Source organism: Cupressus sempervirens, chromosome 7 (assembly GCF_028749045.1).
Source record: "Cupressus sempervirens isolate cs-2001-9-10 chromosome 7, ASM2874904v1, whole genome shotgun sequence".
Lineage (NCBI taxonomy): Eukaryota > Viridiplantae > Streptophyta > Pinopsida > Cupressales > Cupressaceae > Cupressus > Cupressus sempervirens.
Genome location: NC_143124.1, coordinates 486116731 through 486131340, shown reverse-complemented (window position 1 = coordinate 486131340; position 14610 = coordinate 486116731). Strand labels below are relative to the sequence as shown.

At 35.4% G+C, this 14610-nt stretch overlaps 1 pseudogene; it reads left to right on the top strand.

Annotated features, from left to right (window-relative positions):
- The first annotated feature begins 5928 nt into the window (after positions 1-5928).
- On the top strand, positions 5929-9474 carry LOC149547669 (bifunctional levopimaradiene synthase, chloroplastic-like; annotated as a pseudogene).
- The last annotated feature ends 5136 nt before the right edge of the window (positions 9475-14610 follow it).

The following is a 14610-nucleotide window of genomic DNA, read 5'->3' as shown; positions in this document are numbered from 1 at the left end:
GGATCATCTTCCACACCTTCCACCTCAACCCCCTGTTCCTCTATGTCATCCCTAGGATGTTTCCTTTTTTGAATCCTAGAAATATTTACAGAATCCTTTTTGCTTCTCATAATTTTGATAGTTATGGCTTTTTTTCTCTTTTTACTCTTCATGCCCCCCCTTCCCTATTCTCCTTGTTGTGTTCAACATAGTCCTCACCTGTGTCCATACCATCGGCTCTTTCATTATATTCCCTGTCATAGGAGGAATCAAGGTCATGCTTGGGATGAGGGGTAGTTTTCCTTTTATTTTCCTTTCTGGTGGTTTGCTTCCCATAGCCTCCCTTTGCAGAATCATCATTCTCCAAATCAATGTGCATTTCAAACCTATCTTCGGTGTCCAAAGGTAGATAGTTCTCTTCTAAATCTTCAAATTCCACTCTACCCTTCTTACCCTCCTTCTTTGACTTAATTTTTTTCCCCAAATTCCTAGCTTTAAAGAACTCATAAATTAAAAGTAAAAGCCCCTCGTGGAGTGTCAAATTCCTAGTATGCTTCCCCTGATATTCATTGATATTCTCATTTATAGAAGCATAAAGAAAAAGGAGATAGAAATTTTGGCCCCATACCTAAAGTGATTAAGTATCATGAAATGGTAGGTGCATAGTCGATCAAATTTGGTATCCAGGGTGATGTATTTGATGGTAGCCCATAACACAAACCTCCAAAGTGGCTTGATGGAGCTTGGGAGGCAATGGGTTCCTTTCTTCACAAGCACTTTCTTCTCCTCTTTATCATTAGTGAATTCCACTGCCACATTCCCTAATATTTTACAATCTCTATAGAATTTCTTTCCCAAGATGGGAATGCTAGTGATCATGGAGATGACATCCTCGGTTACCATAAACTCCACCCCATCAATAACCACAATGCCCTCATTCTAGCTATTAACCAAAGCCTTGGTAATTTCGGTTTCCATTCATGGAGCCTATCAATGAAGGTAGTAATTTCCTCTTTTTTTAGTATGTCCCAAACCTTTGACCGCTGCACTATTTCTTGGCTTCATTTTCTGGTTCCCGCTTGTGCCTTTCCCCAACCATGTTTTCCTCCCTGCGAGCTTGAACACTAGTGTTGAAACCCTTCAAATTCAAATTCAAAGAGACTCTTCTCATTTTCTTTATCCAATTTTCTGCCTTCTGCACACTCAATCTGAAATCTATCATAGTATTAATTAGATAGATATGTTTGATGTGAGAAGTACAAGTGAAGTCATACTTCCACATCATGTTTCTACACATTCCCCATAAAGCACTAACTAGCATAATTAAATTACGTATCAAATTTTTGATCACCCCCCATATTGATTTAGCAGTCAATGAATTTTTAATTATACCAACCTTCCCATGATCCTTTCCCATTAAATTATGTCATTAATATCTGACGAGGAATTGCCTTTTATCTTTTTTGCCAATACAATGTACTTGACAACCTAATTTGCCAAGCTATTTGCCACTTGATTAGCCTCCTAGTACTCATGTGCCACATAGGTTTCTATGAAAGAGAAGAAGAATGCATTCCTCTATAACCTTCCAACCATAGTTTTCTAACACCCATATCTTTAGCTAGCTTTATGGTATAGTGAGCCGCTATGGCCTTTGAATAGTGATTGGTTTGTGTTCCAAGGGGAGGAGCAACAGAGAAGGGAATAGAGTTGTGGACTACGTGGTTGCATGGGGCTAAACCATAAAGAATGGAAGATGGTTACTACAATGGAGGGGGCAACAAGTTAAAACAAATTGTTCTAAATTATTTCAAAAAATATAATGGTACATTGTAGAAGGTTTAGAAGTGCCATATGGATAACCAAGAATCCTAATTAGTTGAGTCTTTGCCCCATTATCATTAAAGATAACAATAATATTGTGATATGCCTAAGTGTGATTTTTAGTTTTCATATTAAAGAAGAGTTAACCTTCATGAAAACGAAAAGGATGAGTCATGTAATTTTAATAATAAACTTTTTTCATGCAAATATTAACCCACATCTATCATTTTTATTCCCCAAGAAAGTTAATTATTTCACTCTAATATATTTAAGGCACCAAGTTGGAAAGTACCCCACTCAACCATAGCAATTTGTTCTACATGTCAACTTGATTTTCTATATTGATCTCATCAATGGCAGGGAAAGGGCTAGGTGTGCGAGAATGTATGGAGCTGGCAATGAGGGAAAGATTTGTAGATATCTATTTTTTTAGTTCCTAAGTACCATTATTGTCATCACCCTTACTTTGAAATGAAAAGTTTCATTCTGCATTCCAAGTCTCTTAATAACATCCTTAGACCTCAATTTTTGGAGAAAGCTTCCATCATGAGAAAAAATGTAGATAGAGGCACCATCAAGATTTTCTTAGGCCTTGAGAAAGATAACCAGTTGCATGAGAAGGAAAACATCATGGGTGGCCCACCAAAATTTTTAGAACCTAGGAATAGAAAAGAATTGGAGCATAATAAGGATATCTAGGGTTACTTTGTCAACGGGGGATTACCTCCTTATATCCTAGGAATGTGAAGCCATGATATCACCATCTTGACAAAGTTTTCTAACTCGTGGAACAAGGGTCAAGTGGAGCTAGGGAGTATAAATCTTGTGGTGACGTCAGAGTTAATTTGTGAAGCGATGGGCCTTAATTGTGTTGCTGTTCAAATTGAAAAGAAATGTATATTGGATTATAGAATATATAGGGTAAATTATTTGAAGGAACAAAAGAACCTGTTAGAGTCAGTTTTGGTAATGGGTATGATAGGCTCTCTTTAGTCCCTTTGGAGCCAATTATTAGTGGCTAATTAAGTATTTCACTCTTGAAGGTTGATATATGACCTCTCATGGCTACCATTTCCCTTTTCTTAACATGTTGCGTTGTGGGGAAAAAGTGAACATCCCATTCTTCTTGTATTCCTCTTTCATCAATAGTATTGTCCTGGGTGAAAACACCTCCCATCCACCAAGGGCTCATTTTTATCCTCTAGCATCATGTCTATGCTCACCATCTAGGGTTTGTTAGATGTCTCCCACCCATTATGAGACCTATTTATCCTAAAAGAGCTAAATCCTTGGTGGTTATTGAAGAAAAATTCTTGGGAAAAAACCCTCTAGAACCACCCCAAGTCACAAAAATCTCTCAACCCCCCAAGCCCAAGAAGTCTCTCATCTCCATGGAACAATCCCTTTTGCTTGAAGCACCCAAAAAATGTAAGTATTCTTCTGCTAAGTCCAACCATGCCAATACCCCTAAAAAAGGAAATAATAGATGACATTATTGACATTGACAATAAAGAACTGGAGGAATTTTTAGATTTTAAGGCTGAGGGTAGAGCCATGGACTTTAAGAATTAGAAGGCTAATACTAGTTCTAGGGAGTGAAGATGTAAGAGACATAAGAATAAAAAAAAAGGGGGAAGACCTACAAGGAAGAAAGCAAGGTGGACTCCCACAACTTTCAATTGGAGGACAAGGTGGAAGTGATAAGATTGGAGGAAACACTAGAGAAAGATGGGGGGTGCTCCTCTGAAGATGTGGATTTTGAAGCAAAAGTAGAGGATTCTAATGAGGAAATCATGTCTCCCAAATAAAAAAAGTGGTGGTCGATCTTGGTATTTATTGTGGAGAAGACTTCATGTCCTCTAATAAAACTAAGGTCGAGGAACAAAATGTCTCCCCTACATTCATCTAGAGACAACTACAAGACTTCAAAAAAGAATTTGATAAAAGATTTTCTTGAATTAATGAAAAGATTTATGTGCTAAACAATAAGTTCAATATGACTATGACTAGAATTGAGATGGGTGTGGCTATTTTTGTGATTTGCAAGGTGTAGGAGGAAATGATGAGAAAAGGTCATATCTAGGGTGATAAATGGGAAGAGTAAAATGAGAAAGGAAAGCTAAATGAAGGAGGAAATGTCCGACAAGGTTAAGAGTGCCACACAAATCAAGAAATGGATGGAGGAGATCAAGTACCTCAATGAAGACTGGGAGTACATTAACCAGACCTACCTCTCCTTTTTCTATTTCTTTGCCAATGTTTTGTTTTTTCTTGGTTATAGGTTTTATTTGTTATTTTATTAACTTCATTTTCATGCCCTCGACTCTGTTGAGCTAGTCACTCATCACTGTTAACTATATTAACCCCCATTGTTGTTGGGCTAGCAAGACCTTTGTTTTTGTTAGTAAGTTTAGTAATTTATAGTTCAGACTTGTGTTAATTTTAGATTTAGTTGGTTTAAACTATTCAAAGGACATGGCATGTTTTGGTTTATTTGTGATTCTATATTTCTAGGTGGGACTCTGACCATTGGGGTCAGAATTTGCTTCTTTGTAGCTTGTTTGTAATGGCCTAGACCAGAGATGGTTTTTATTATTGCTATTATCTAGGTTTAGGAACCTCTTCCTATCTTTTCTAATCAAAAATTAAATTTCAAAATATAATGCCAATTTATCTGACCTAATGCATGAGACATGGCTCTCGTAATACAAGTTAAAGATCGAAATAATTAAAAGCTACATTTCAATAGTAAGGAAGAAAGAAAACTAAATTTACTAATAAATGGATCATTTAGTAACTGTGAAGTTTGAAATCTCTTGGAATTGTCTAAATGAAGTCATTCATAAATAACACATAACTAGAACTTTCTAACTAAACCAAGTTTAATTATAACTAAAAATTAATTAGAGTTGTCTATTAAACAAATAGCTAACTAGTAAAAATATTGGATTATCTAAAACACAACAATAATTTTATATGGTTGATTGGTATTTGGACTAACATTCCCTACGAGTTGGAATTTTTATTTTCTAGAGATTTACAAAAGGCTTCTTTTATACTTACCAGTAAAAGCTCATTGCTCAAAGATAAGAAAGGCCTAAAAATGAGGGATCATAAATTATCTTGTGATAAATGATCATCTAATGCAAACGAAGAAATGCCTTGCCAAGACCCCAATTCTGAAAGCCACCTGTATCTAAACTTAAATTTTTTTAGATGGATGGTTTGTCATCATCAAGATTTAAATAACTTGAGTATGCCCCTTTTATTTTTGTATTCTTGTATAGAACTTTGTTTCAGGTGAGACTTGATGTTTTTTTCTCCATTATTTCCTATGAGTGCCCGATTGAATGGAGATGTAAACCTATTTATTTATTTAATGTAATCTATAGGACCTTAGCCTTTTACGAAATAAAAAAGAAAAAAAATATTTTACTTTTCAATAAAATATTTCTACTATATTTAATCATGTTTAATATTATAATACAACTAAATTTACTTTGATATAGTTATTAAATGTATTTAATATTATAGTTTAATTAAAAAATTTAACTAAAAATATGGCCACTAGGTGGCACTTGTTTAACTAGTCACAAACGCTTGAACATCTCCAATTTATGTTGAATTCTCTTATAGGAAACGAGTACCCTACAAAATTTCATATTATAAGATTGTGTAATAGACTAATATGATGCAAAATATATTAAAGATTTCTTAGAATTAGACTTCTTTAAAAAAACACTAGACAATATTATAATATAAAAGCTTAAGATTTTAAATGCAGGTCAACTATAATTCATAACAATAGTTTAATATATAATTAAATTTTACTAATACACTTAATAAAAGATTTGAGCATCTTTCGGCTAATTGTAGGTATATTTCTTTATAAAGAAGAGAAAGATGGAAACATTAATTTATATTTCCCATTTTATTTAATAGGAGAGGAGAAAGACATTTCACGTTTGTCATATTCCAACATGGGCGGACGAAATGGTACAAGGCATCTCCATAAATCTAATATTCCAGAGTAGGCAATTGTCGGGACATGCCCAATCCAACCTTATAAACCCTCCTCCTATTCATGTCAATTCCAAGGGAAAGCTGGTATCGAAGTAGCTTGAAATGGCTCAAATTTTATTCAAGCCTCTCACTCATCCTCCCAAAGCTGTTACTAAATCCGAAGGATGGATTTCAATGAAATCTCACAAATCTACGGTTGTCGTAAGAGAGGATGCGAAGACTCCTCAGAGTAATGGCGAATAGAAAAAACCCATTGTCTTCTTTGTTTTAGTGACTTTTGAGTTTAAACGTCGAATCTTCGAGTGTTAAATAATCAGGACTACCACTATTGCAGGTTTAACTATACCACACACGGAGCGTAAAATCAATCCTGATTACCAGAAACCAGACTATGTTCCCTCTGTTTCAACAATTGATAAGGTACGTACATTAATATTTAATTCGTTCCTGAAATTGTTCAACAAATTCTATGACAGAAAATAGAAAATAGTTGCTGTTAGGAAGCAGTACTGATGTAATTGAGTGTTGTTGTTTCAGGCGGCCATGGATGAGATGGATATAAAGAGAATAGATGAATTGGTTGGTGAGATAAAAGGGATTTTTAATTCGATGGAAGATGGGGAAATAAGTCCCTCTGCTTACGATACTGCCTGGGTCGCAAGGATTCCTGCCATTGATGGCTCTGCTCAACCCCAATTTCCTCAAATGGTGAACTGGATTCTTCAAAATCAGTTACCTGATGGTTCCTGGGGAGAAAAGAGGCGCTTTTTAGCGTGTGATAGACTGCTTAATACTCTTTCTTGCCTTGTTACTCTCACCATCTGGGGCGTTGGAAATAACCAAGTGAAAAGAGGTAATTTTCTTTTGTTTCTATTTTTCCTTGTCATTCCATTTGTGGTTTCATTGGGTCAACAGAAGTCTAAAGGGGGCCCGGCGGAAAAGAAATTATTCACACATCCACAATCTAAGAAATTGAGCAAAATATAAATATTTTGCTACGAACTATTTTTACATTAAGAAATTTTGGAATCCATTTGCATTAGGCATAATTAAAAATTGAGATTTGCCTTAAACCAGAAGAAGAGTTTAATGTATGCGCCATAGCAGGTGCTGAGTTCTTAAGGAGAAATACAGAAGAAATAATTAAAGAAGCACTCGGTCATCATCATTCCAAGGGATTCGAGATGGCCTTTCCTGCACTGCTGAATGAAGCCAAACTTTTGGGCTTGGATCTTCCTTATGAGCTCTCCATCATAAAGCAAAACAACGAAAAGCGAGTCTCTGTTGAAGACCTGCACAGCCAAACGGAGATTAAACAAGCGATGGACTATGTGTTTCTGTGAGTAAATAGTATCTCCCTTTCTATGGTTTTCCCTGTAAAAATTCTAGATTATTTGCGTTATTTTGAAACCTCGCTTTGGAAACCTATGATAGGTACTGGAGTGACAGAGGCATTGGATTTGGAAGAGAAAGCTTTGTTCCTGATATTGATATTACAGCCACTGCCTTCAGGCTTCTCAGAACATTCGGCTACTCTGTATCTTCGGGTATAAATGATTTAGAGGAGTATTCAGTCAAAGCTTAATCGAATCTTTAATTTCTATAACTATTGGACCAGTCTTAATCTTTAATGATTTCCAATGGCAGGGGCTCTACAAAACATTAAAGGAGAGGCTGAAGAACTTCTTAAGCTGTCCGGTAATGAGAACAGCGCGGGAGTAATCTCAATATTGAGTCTGCATAGATGTTCACAGCTTAACTTTTCAGGCGAAAATGTAATGGGAGAAACAAATGCCTTTACAAAAGATTACTTGGCTGAATTTCTGCAAAGCAAAAACTTTTCTCAGGCGAAGGCTGTCAAGGATAACCTTCCCCAAGAGGTACTGCGAATCGTTACACTATAAAATTTTCTTCTCTGGTTTCCAACTGAACATAATAAAATGAAATCTGATTTGAAAATTATTTCCTCGTTATCCAGGTGGAATATGCTCTGTCTACTCGGTGGAACAGAAATCTGCCAAGGCTGATGTCAAGAAATCAGATAGAATTGTTTGATCCTGATGATTTATGGCTGGGGAAGACGTTATATCAGTAAGATACAGAGTATATTCATCTGACTGCATTCGATTATATTTAAATTGTATTTAACGAACATACCGCTAATGCAGGCTAACTGTGCAGACTGCCAAAAACGAGCAACGACAAGTATTTAGAATTGGCCAAACTTGACTTCAACCACATTCAGGCTACACACAGATCTGAGATTCAACATATAAAGAGGTAAAATGAAGCAGTTTAAGAAGAGCTTGATTTAATCCCTTTTCAAAGATAATCTAATCCAAGCTAATCCAAGCTCGAAAAAATTGGTTAAATATATGTGTGTTTGGTAAAATCTTTGACGAAAGCTGCTAATTTGAGATTCTTGCGCTGTTGAAGATGGTACAAGAGTTGCAATTTCCCGCTGTTAGATTTTAATCGTCACAGAGAGTTGGCAGTTTACTGGACCTCTACAGCTGCAATGTTTGAACCACAATATAGCGAGTGCAGACTGGATTATACAAAAGCGGGACTCCTGTGTACGATAGTAGACGACCTATATAACACCTATGGCACTATGGACCAGCTCAAGCTTTTCCATGAAGCATTTGAAAGGTCAGCACATCATTCAATCCTGATTCCTCATCTCATCTTAACAAATCGGCCATATAAAACTCTCGTCTTTTTGGCTGCAGATGGGATCCCTTATTAATCGAGCGATTGCCAGAGGACGTGCAAATAGTTTTCATTGGGCTCTATAACACTTTGATCGATATATCTCAACGAGTAAAGGAGGTTCAAGGACGTGATGTGCTTCCTTACCTGCGCCAACAAGTAAGTACTTTTGCAACATTTTAAATGGATTTGTTCTCTGCAAAAGGAAATTTTGAACTCTAACTCTGTTTTCAAAATGGAGTGAACCCTGTTTCCGCTGGCTCTTGATTGCTTTTAAATTACATGATTTATATTGGATCGGAGAAAGAAGGGAGTCGTAGTTTAACTAGATTTGTTGATTATTGCGGGTTCAGTGGTCGAATCTGTTGGTCAGTTTCACAAAAGAAAGAGAGTGGATGGAAACAAGTTATTCGCCATCATTAGACGAATACTGGGAAAACGCCCAATTGTCGATAGCACTGGAAACAACTATCCTGACGCCAATATTTTCTCGATCTGGTCAATCAAACAGGGCGTCTTATGAACGACGTTAGAACTTTTCAGGTGATCCCCGCCCGGCGTGCCTTCAATTTTTTGACTCTTTTTAAACACGACTTATTATGATAGAAACATCAACTGCAATTTATAGTTGTGATGATTCAGAGGGAAAGAGATCGTGGGGAATTGGCTTCATTCGTACAATGCTACATGAACGAGAAACCTGGATGCAGTGAAGAAGAGGCCCAAAATTACATCGAGAGACTGAACGAAGAGGCGCTGAGCAAACTGAACTACCATTTTCTAATGCGGTCAGAGGTACCAAAGTGTTACAGAACACTCATTTTCAACACTTCGAGGATAATGCAATTCATTTACAGGAAGGAAGACGGCTTTTCAAATGCCGCAGAGGACCTTGAGGATTCAATTAAAAAGTCACTTTTCGAACCAGTGCTGTAATAGACTTCCCTTATTTTGAGGTCTTGTAAATTTTTTCTATCCAACACTGCTCCAAAAGATTTTCTGTTTTGGGGAATTCTAACTTCAGTTAAATATTTTTACGAAAAATCTTTACAACTAACAGTTTAGTAACATCATACTATCGTCACTGTTGTGCAGAGAGTTAAGACAGACCGAACAAAACATAACAAACAATTATGCCGTTGGCATAGCTTATTTGAATGGGACGAGCCGACTGAACAGATCGACGGTAGAAATAATGTCCACAACAGCTGCAAGACAATGAAATCTGTCGTGACAAGCAAGTTCGTATTCCTGTAGCATCGTGTCACTTTGTATTTAGGAAATGTGTGGATACCTCCTTGGAATGTCATATCAAGTAATTTTGTGACATTATATTACTTCTATTCAGCATTCATTTGATATATGATATTTCTCAATTGTTAAAAGTTGTTGAATGAGCGAAGTTATGAATTATCATAAAAATAAATAAATTGAGTAAAGTAAATTTTGGATAATATGTTTTGATTAACTAAAGTTGTATAGGGTTCAAATCTCTATAACTAAAGAAATAGAAAGATCATAGAAAAAACATCAAGTCTAAATTTAGGTAGAAAGGAATTTACAAAGGTGAATTCAAAAGGCTTTTGAATGGAGCAACAACCATCAAGATCTAGGGTCTAGAAACTAAGAGATTGCATTTTAAAAAACATAAGAGTTTAGGATGGATTTGTAATGTTCCGCTAGGAGATCCTTGGAACAAGGATTCAATACAAGCCAAGATAATAATGATGACTAAAATCAAGATCATGAGACAATGCATACACTACAAGTCTTGGTCAGACACTCAATAGGCTACTAAGTAGGGGTTGACATCATGGAGAGTCACTTGGCATCCAAAAGCCCAAGCTTAGACCGTGTAGATTCAACTCCTCGATGGAAGACTCTAACACACCACATTCTTTTATTATCTTAAGTTTTATTACCACTCACACATTTTATTTAGTTATCACCTAATTAATGTTCCCTCTGCCAACCAATGGCTCCATGATCGCCAGACTGTGACATAGAAGCCCTCTCCATATCCTACCCTACCCTACTCATGCTCATCAAATGATGAGTGATCGTAGGCATGCATATTCTTAAACCAACCCCAAATGATCACAACTCTCAGAAGTACCACGGAAGATTGGGTCTCACAAGTCACTCGAAAAATGTATGTGCATGTACTTGTGTGTGGTGCACCACCATCATGAAAATCATAATGCAAGGACTGGATGAGAGCACAAGCAAAATATCACTCAACCAAAACAAGCTCAAGAGGACGGATTCTACATGAATCCCAAAGAACAATAAAATCATATGTAATGAACTTACTCAACCAGCCTCAATCCTCGTGTATGGATCCTATACGACTCCCAATGATGGAATAGGACCAAACATCATGAACTCACTCAATCGACCTCAATCCAAGAGTATGAATTTTACATGAATCCTAGTGTCTATGAACTAACAATACGGGTCCATAAGAAACAACAATAGGTATAAAATCACTCAACAAAACACAAAGACGAGAGTACAGATGTGACACACATCCCAATGCAAACATAAAAGTGCAGTAGACGTGACTAACATCCTATGGATAATCCAAGTCCATGACCGACATCATGCCAAAAAAATTCAAGAAAATTAAGTGACATGCAAATTGAGGTAAAAACCCCAAAAATTGGAAAACTTCAATATTAAAACCCATTTGGTCTTAAGGCACATAAGCCACAAAAATCTAATAAAATATGGTTTTGGAGTTCGTATGCAAAAATGGCTAGCATAATGGTGCAAAATCCCAAGCCCTCATCCTGAAAAATAGGGAAATGCTCATACTCACCTAACCAGGGAGAGCTAGCATACATAAATAGAGGGGAACACTAGTTCTCAACCTCTTAACAAATGACTACCAAAAGTAGAAGCAGAAACAAAGTTGAAACAATAAAATGGGAGCTCCCTACCTCACAACCAAAAGGGAAAAATGAGAATTTGAATCATAAAATAAAAATCTTGCAAAAGTAGCCTAAAATTGCGGCAATCCAAGGTCTCCCCTAGCTGGATCCAACGAGACCAATCTCACGATGATCCCACACCTGTAGTTCTCACAATGAACAAAATAGTAAATCCTCATGAAGAGGATTTTGGGTTTTACTCTGAAACATTCTAATTCAAAAGTGAGAAGTGAGGAATTAAATTCCTTTTTGGATACTTATTTAGTTTTCGAGGGTAAAAGTACAAAGTTGTGTTACCTTTTAGGCTGACTTATCAGAACGACTGAATTTGAGTATTTCTATCTAAAAATCATTTTTTTTCAAACATATGATCTAGATATAATTCATTCTACCTAAGTTATATATGGTCTCACATTTTTCCAATTGGAAATGTCTAGTAAATGCATGTTTTATACTAGTTTGTATCCAATTACTAAAGAAACAAAATTATTTTAGAAAAGTGACTTTTCAATAACTCTTACTATTTCTTATTATATTTTTTTAATAACATATAAACATCATTTTATAGAGCTTAGAGTCAAGAATATTTTCATATAAAATTTATAGTGTTTTAATTAGATATAGTATATTGTAATTAACAAACTCTATAAGTACATTTTTTACACTCGAAAAGATGTTGGTTTTGAGAAAAAAATATTAAATCATATCAAAAAAAAAATTAAAATTATATGACGTTCTAAAGGAGAGATTCCTCTTCTAGAATGTATAAATTTTCTCCTTGTTCGAATAGTTTTTTCTGAAAAATGTGTGGGAGATGAAAACTATTGATTTGAGGTGAGATGAAATTTGAGTCATTATAAAAGATAAAATATAGGTCTAAAGCTGATTTTTTTTTTTGATTGTTCTAGCTATATATGTTGTTTATAATATACTCTGAAATCAAAGGGAAATAAGTTAAATTTTGTATAGTTTTGTGGTGGGAACTAGACCCCCAATTTTTCAGCATTTTTTAGTAGCTAAAATGTTGTCTTTAAAAATTAAGAATATTTATGAATTCTTATTCTAAATTATTATTAAAAATTATAATCCTAAACTTCATCCATTTCTACACATTTCATTGGTTTACTTCATTTTCAAATTCAAAATAATAATACCAATTTTATGTCATTCGAGGTGAATAGTTATACTTTTGTTAGCCTTTTCCTTTACAAAAGGGTGACACATATTTGTGCTTTTACCCTCGAGTGAATAAAGGATTAGGGCACACAACCAGGAGAACTAGTTAAATCTCAAATCCACCCAAATAAAAACAAGATATTCCAAGTAGTTGGAATTCATCTATGAAAAAGTTGGTAAAAATTAAAATAAAATTAAGTAAAGCCCAAAAACCCTAAAATCACAGAATTTCCTTAACAACTTTTGTGACAATGCAAACCTCTAAATGCACAGACATGTTCACAGGTTTAGTCGCATAATGCAAATGAGTCCAGATTTATCAAATCACTAGAAGGTTTAATTTAAACATTTAAATAAGATACGTTGACCATACAAGGACAACATTGGTAAATATGAATAGCTAAATCATTAACTCCATGAGCCATTGCCAGGGATATAAATCTGCACACTAAAATACACGATTAAGTGCAATTGCATATAATAACTTAGCCAAAGCAATAAATGCATTAAATTACCTAATTTAACCATTTATTTAGTTATACTAAAATAATCCATTTACATCACTCACATTCACATAAAGCATAACAATGCAAGAATGAAGTAAATAACCATAGCCTTAAATCCATCACATAACATAATCAAAGATATGTCCAAATGTCGGATAACCAAATATCATCACAAAACATAATGTCATCTCTAAGTGACATCACCATGCAAATATGATAAATGAACAACATAGTAGTCCAACATCTATGATACTGAAATCAAGGTATAACATCTGACCCTGGGGTCATCTCAAATGTAAAATGTAACATGAGTAACAAGTATCTCTTGAATCAAAATATAACAAGGTAAATATCTGTAGCACATAACCAATGAATCCAACATGAACAATTCATTTCTAATTATTTAAGCATTTAATAATGGTTGTTTAAACAACATGAAAATGCACTTAAAACACATAAGCAAAAACAGTCATATACATGACTAACCACTGCTACAGGAACCTAGTTCATTGTAGCAAGATAATAGTATACAATGCAATCTTTGCACACATCTCAAAGTAATCACAGAACAACATCATGATACCACATTGATTTTGGTAACCACTAACACAAACCTTAGTGAACCATAAATTATATCATACTCTCATAAATCAGCCATAAGCATAATCAAAGTAACTAATACAGTAACATAAATCAAATCACCTCAAGGGGGTAGACCACTCATGGTACCAATAATGATCCTTTCTCAAGCAAAGATCTACAAGGTTGCATCCATCAGGATGACTTACAAAAATCAAATGAGAGACACACTACATCATCCCCCCCAAAGAGTAGGCTTAATCCTAGAAGCTTGCAATCCAAGAATCGAAACCAAAACATACCAAGTACAAAATCAAGATCGAACAATAGGAATGACTTGTCAACTTTTCCACAAGTCAAACCCAAATCACACCAACATTCAAAAACCATCTCGTTAACCCCCAAATAGGTCAACCACAAGAGAATAGGTGTCACATTAGCACAAGGTCCTCCAACAAGGAACCTCCCTTGCGCTAGGAAAACCCATCTAGCCATAAAGTCAACAATACAAGGTAAGGAAAAAGCCACTCTACCTCATCAACAAGTGCCCAAATAATCATGTACCTACCACAGGACCACAAAACAAGATCAAAACACTACACATTTCCAACCAGAGTTGGAATTATGGGGAATAACCATCCCAAAATTTCCAAGAATATTATCATGCCTCCCATGAGTATCCTTGAATCCACGTAAACTCACCCTTTGAACATAGAGGATGAAAGTTTACAAAAAAAGTGCACACTCCAAAGGATACTTTCCACAACTAACCACCAAGTGTAGGAGCACATAGCCTCTAGGGTACAAAAAACTCAACTATTACTTGGAACTAGGGTTACTTAACCCAACCAAACAAGATATCACCTTTCCACAAGGTT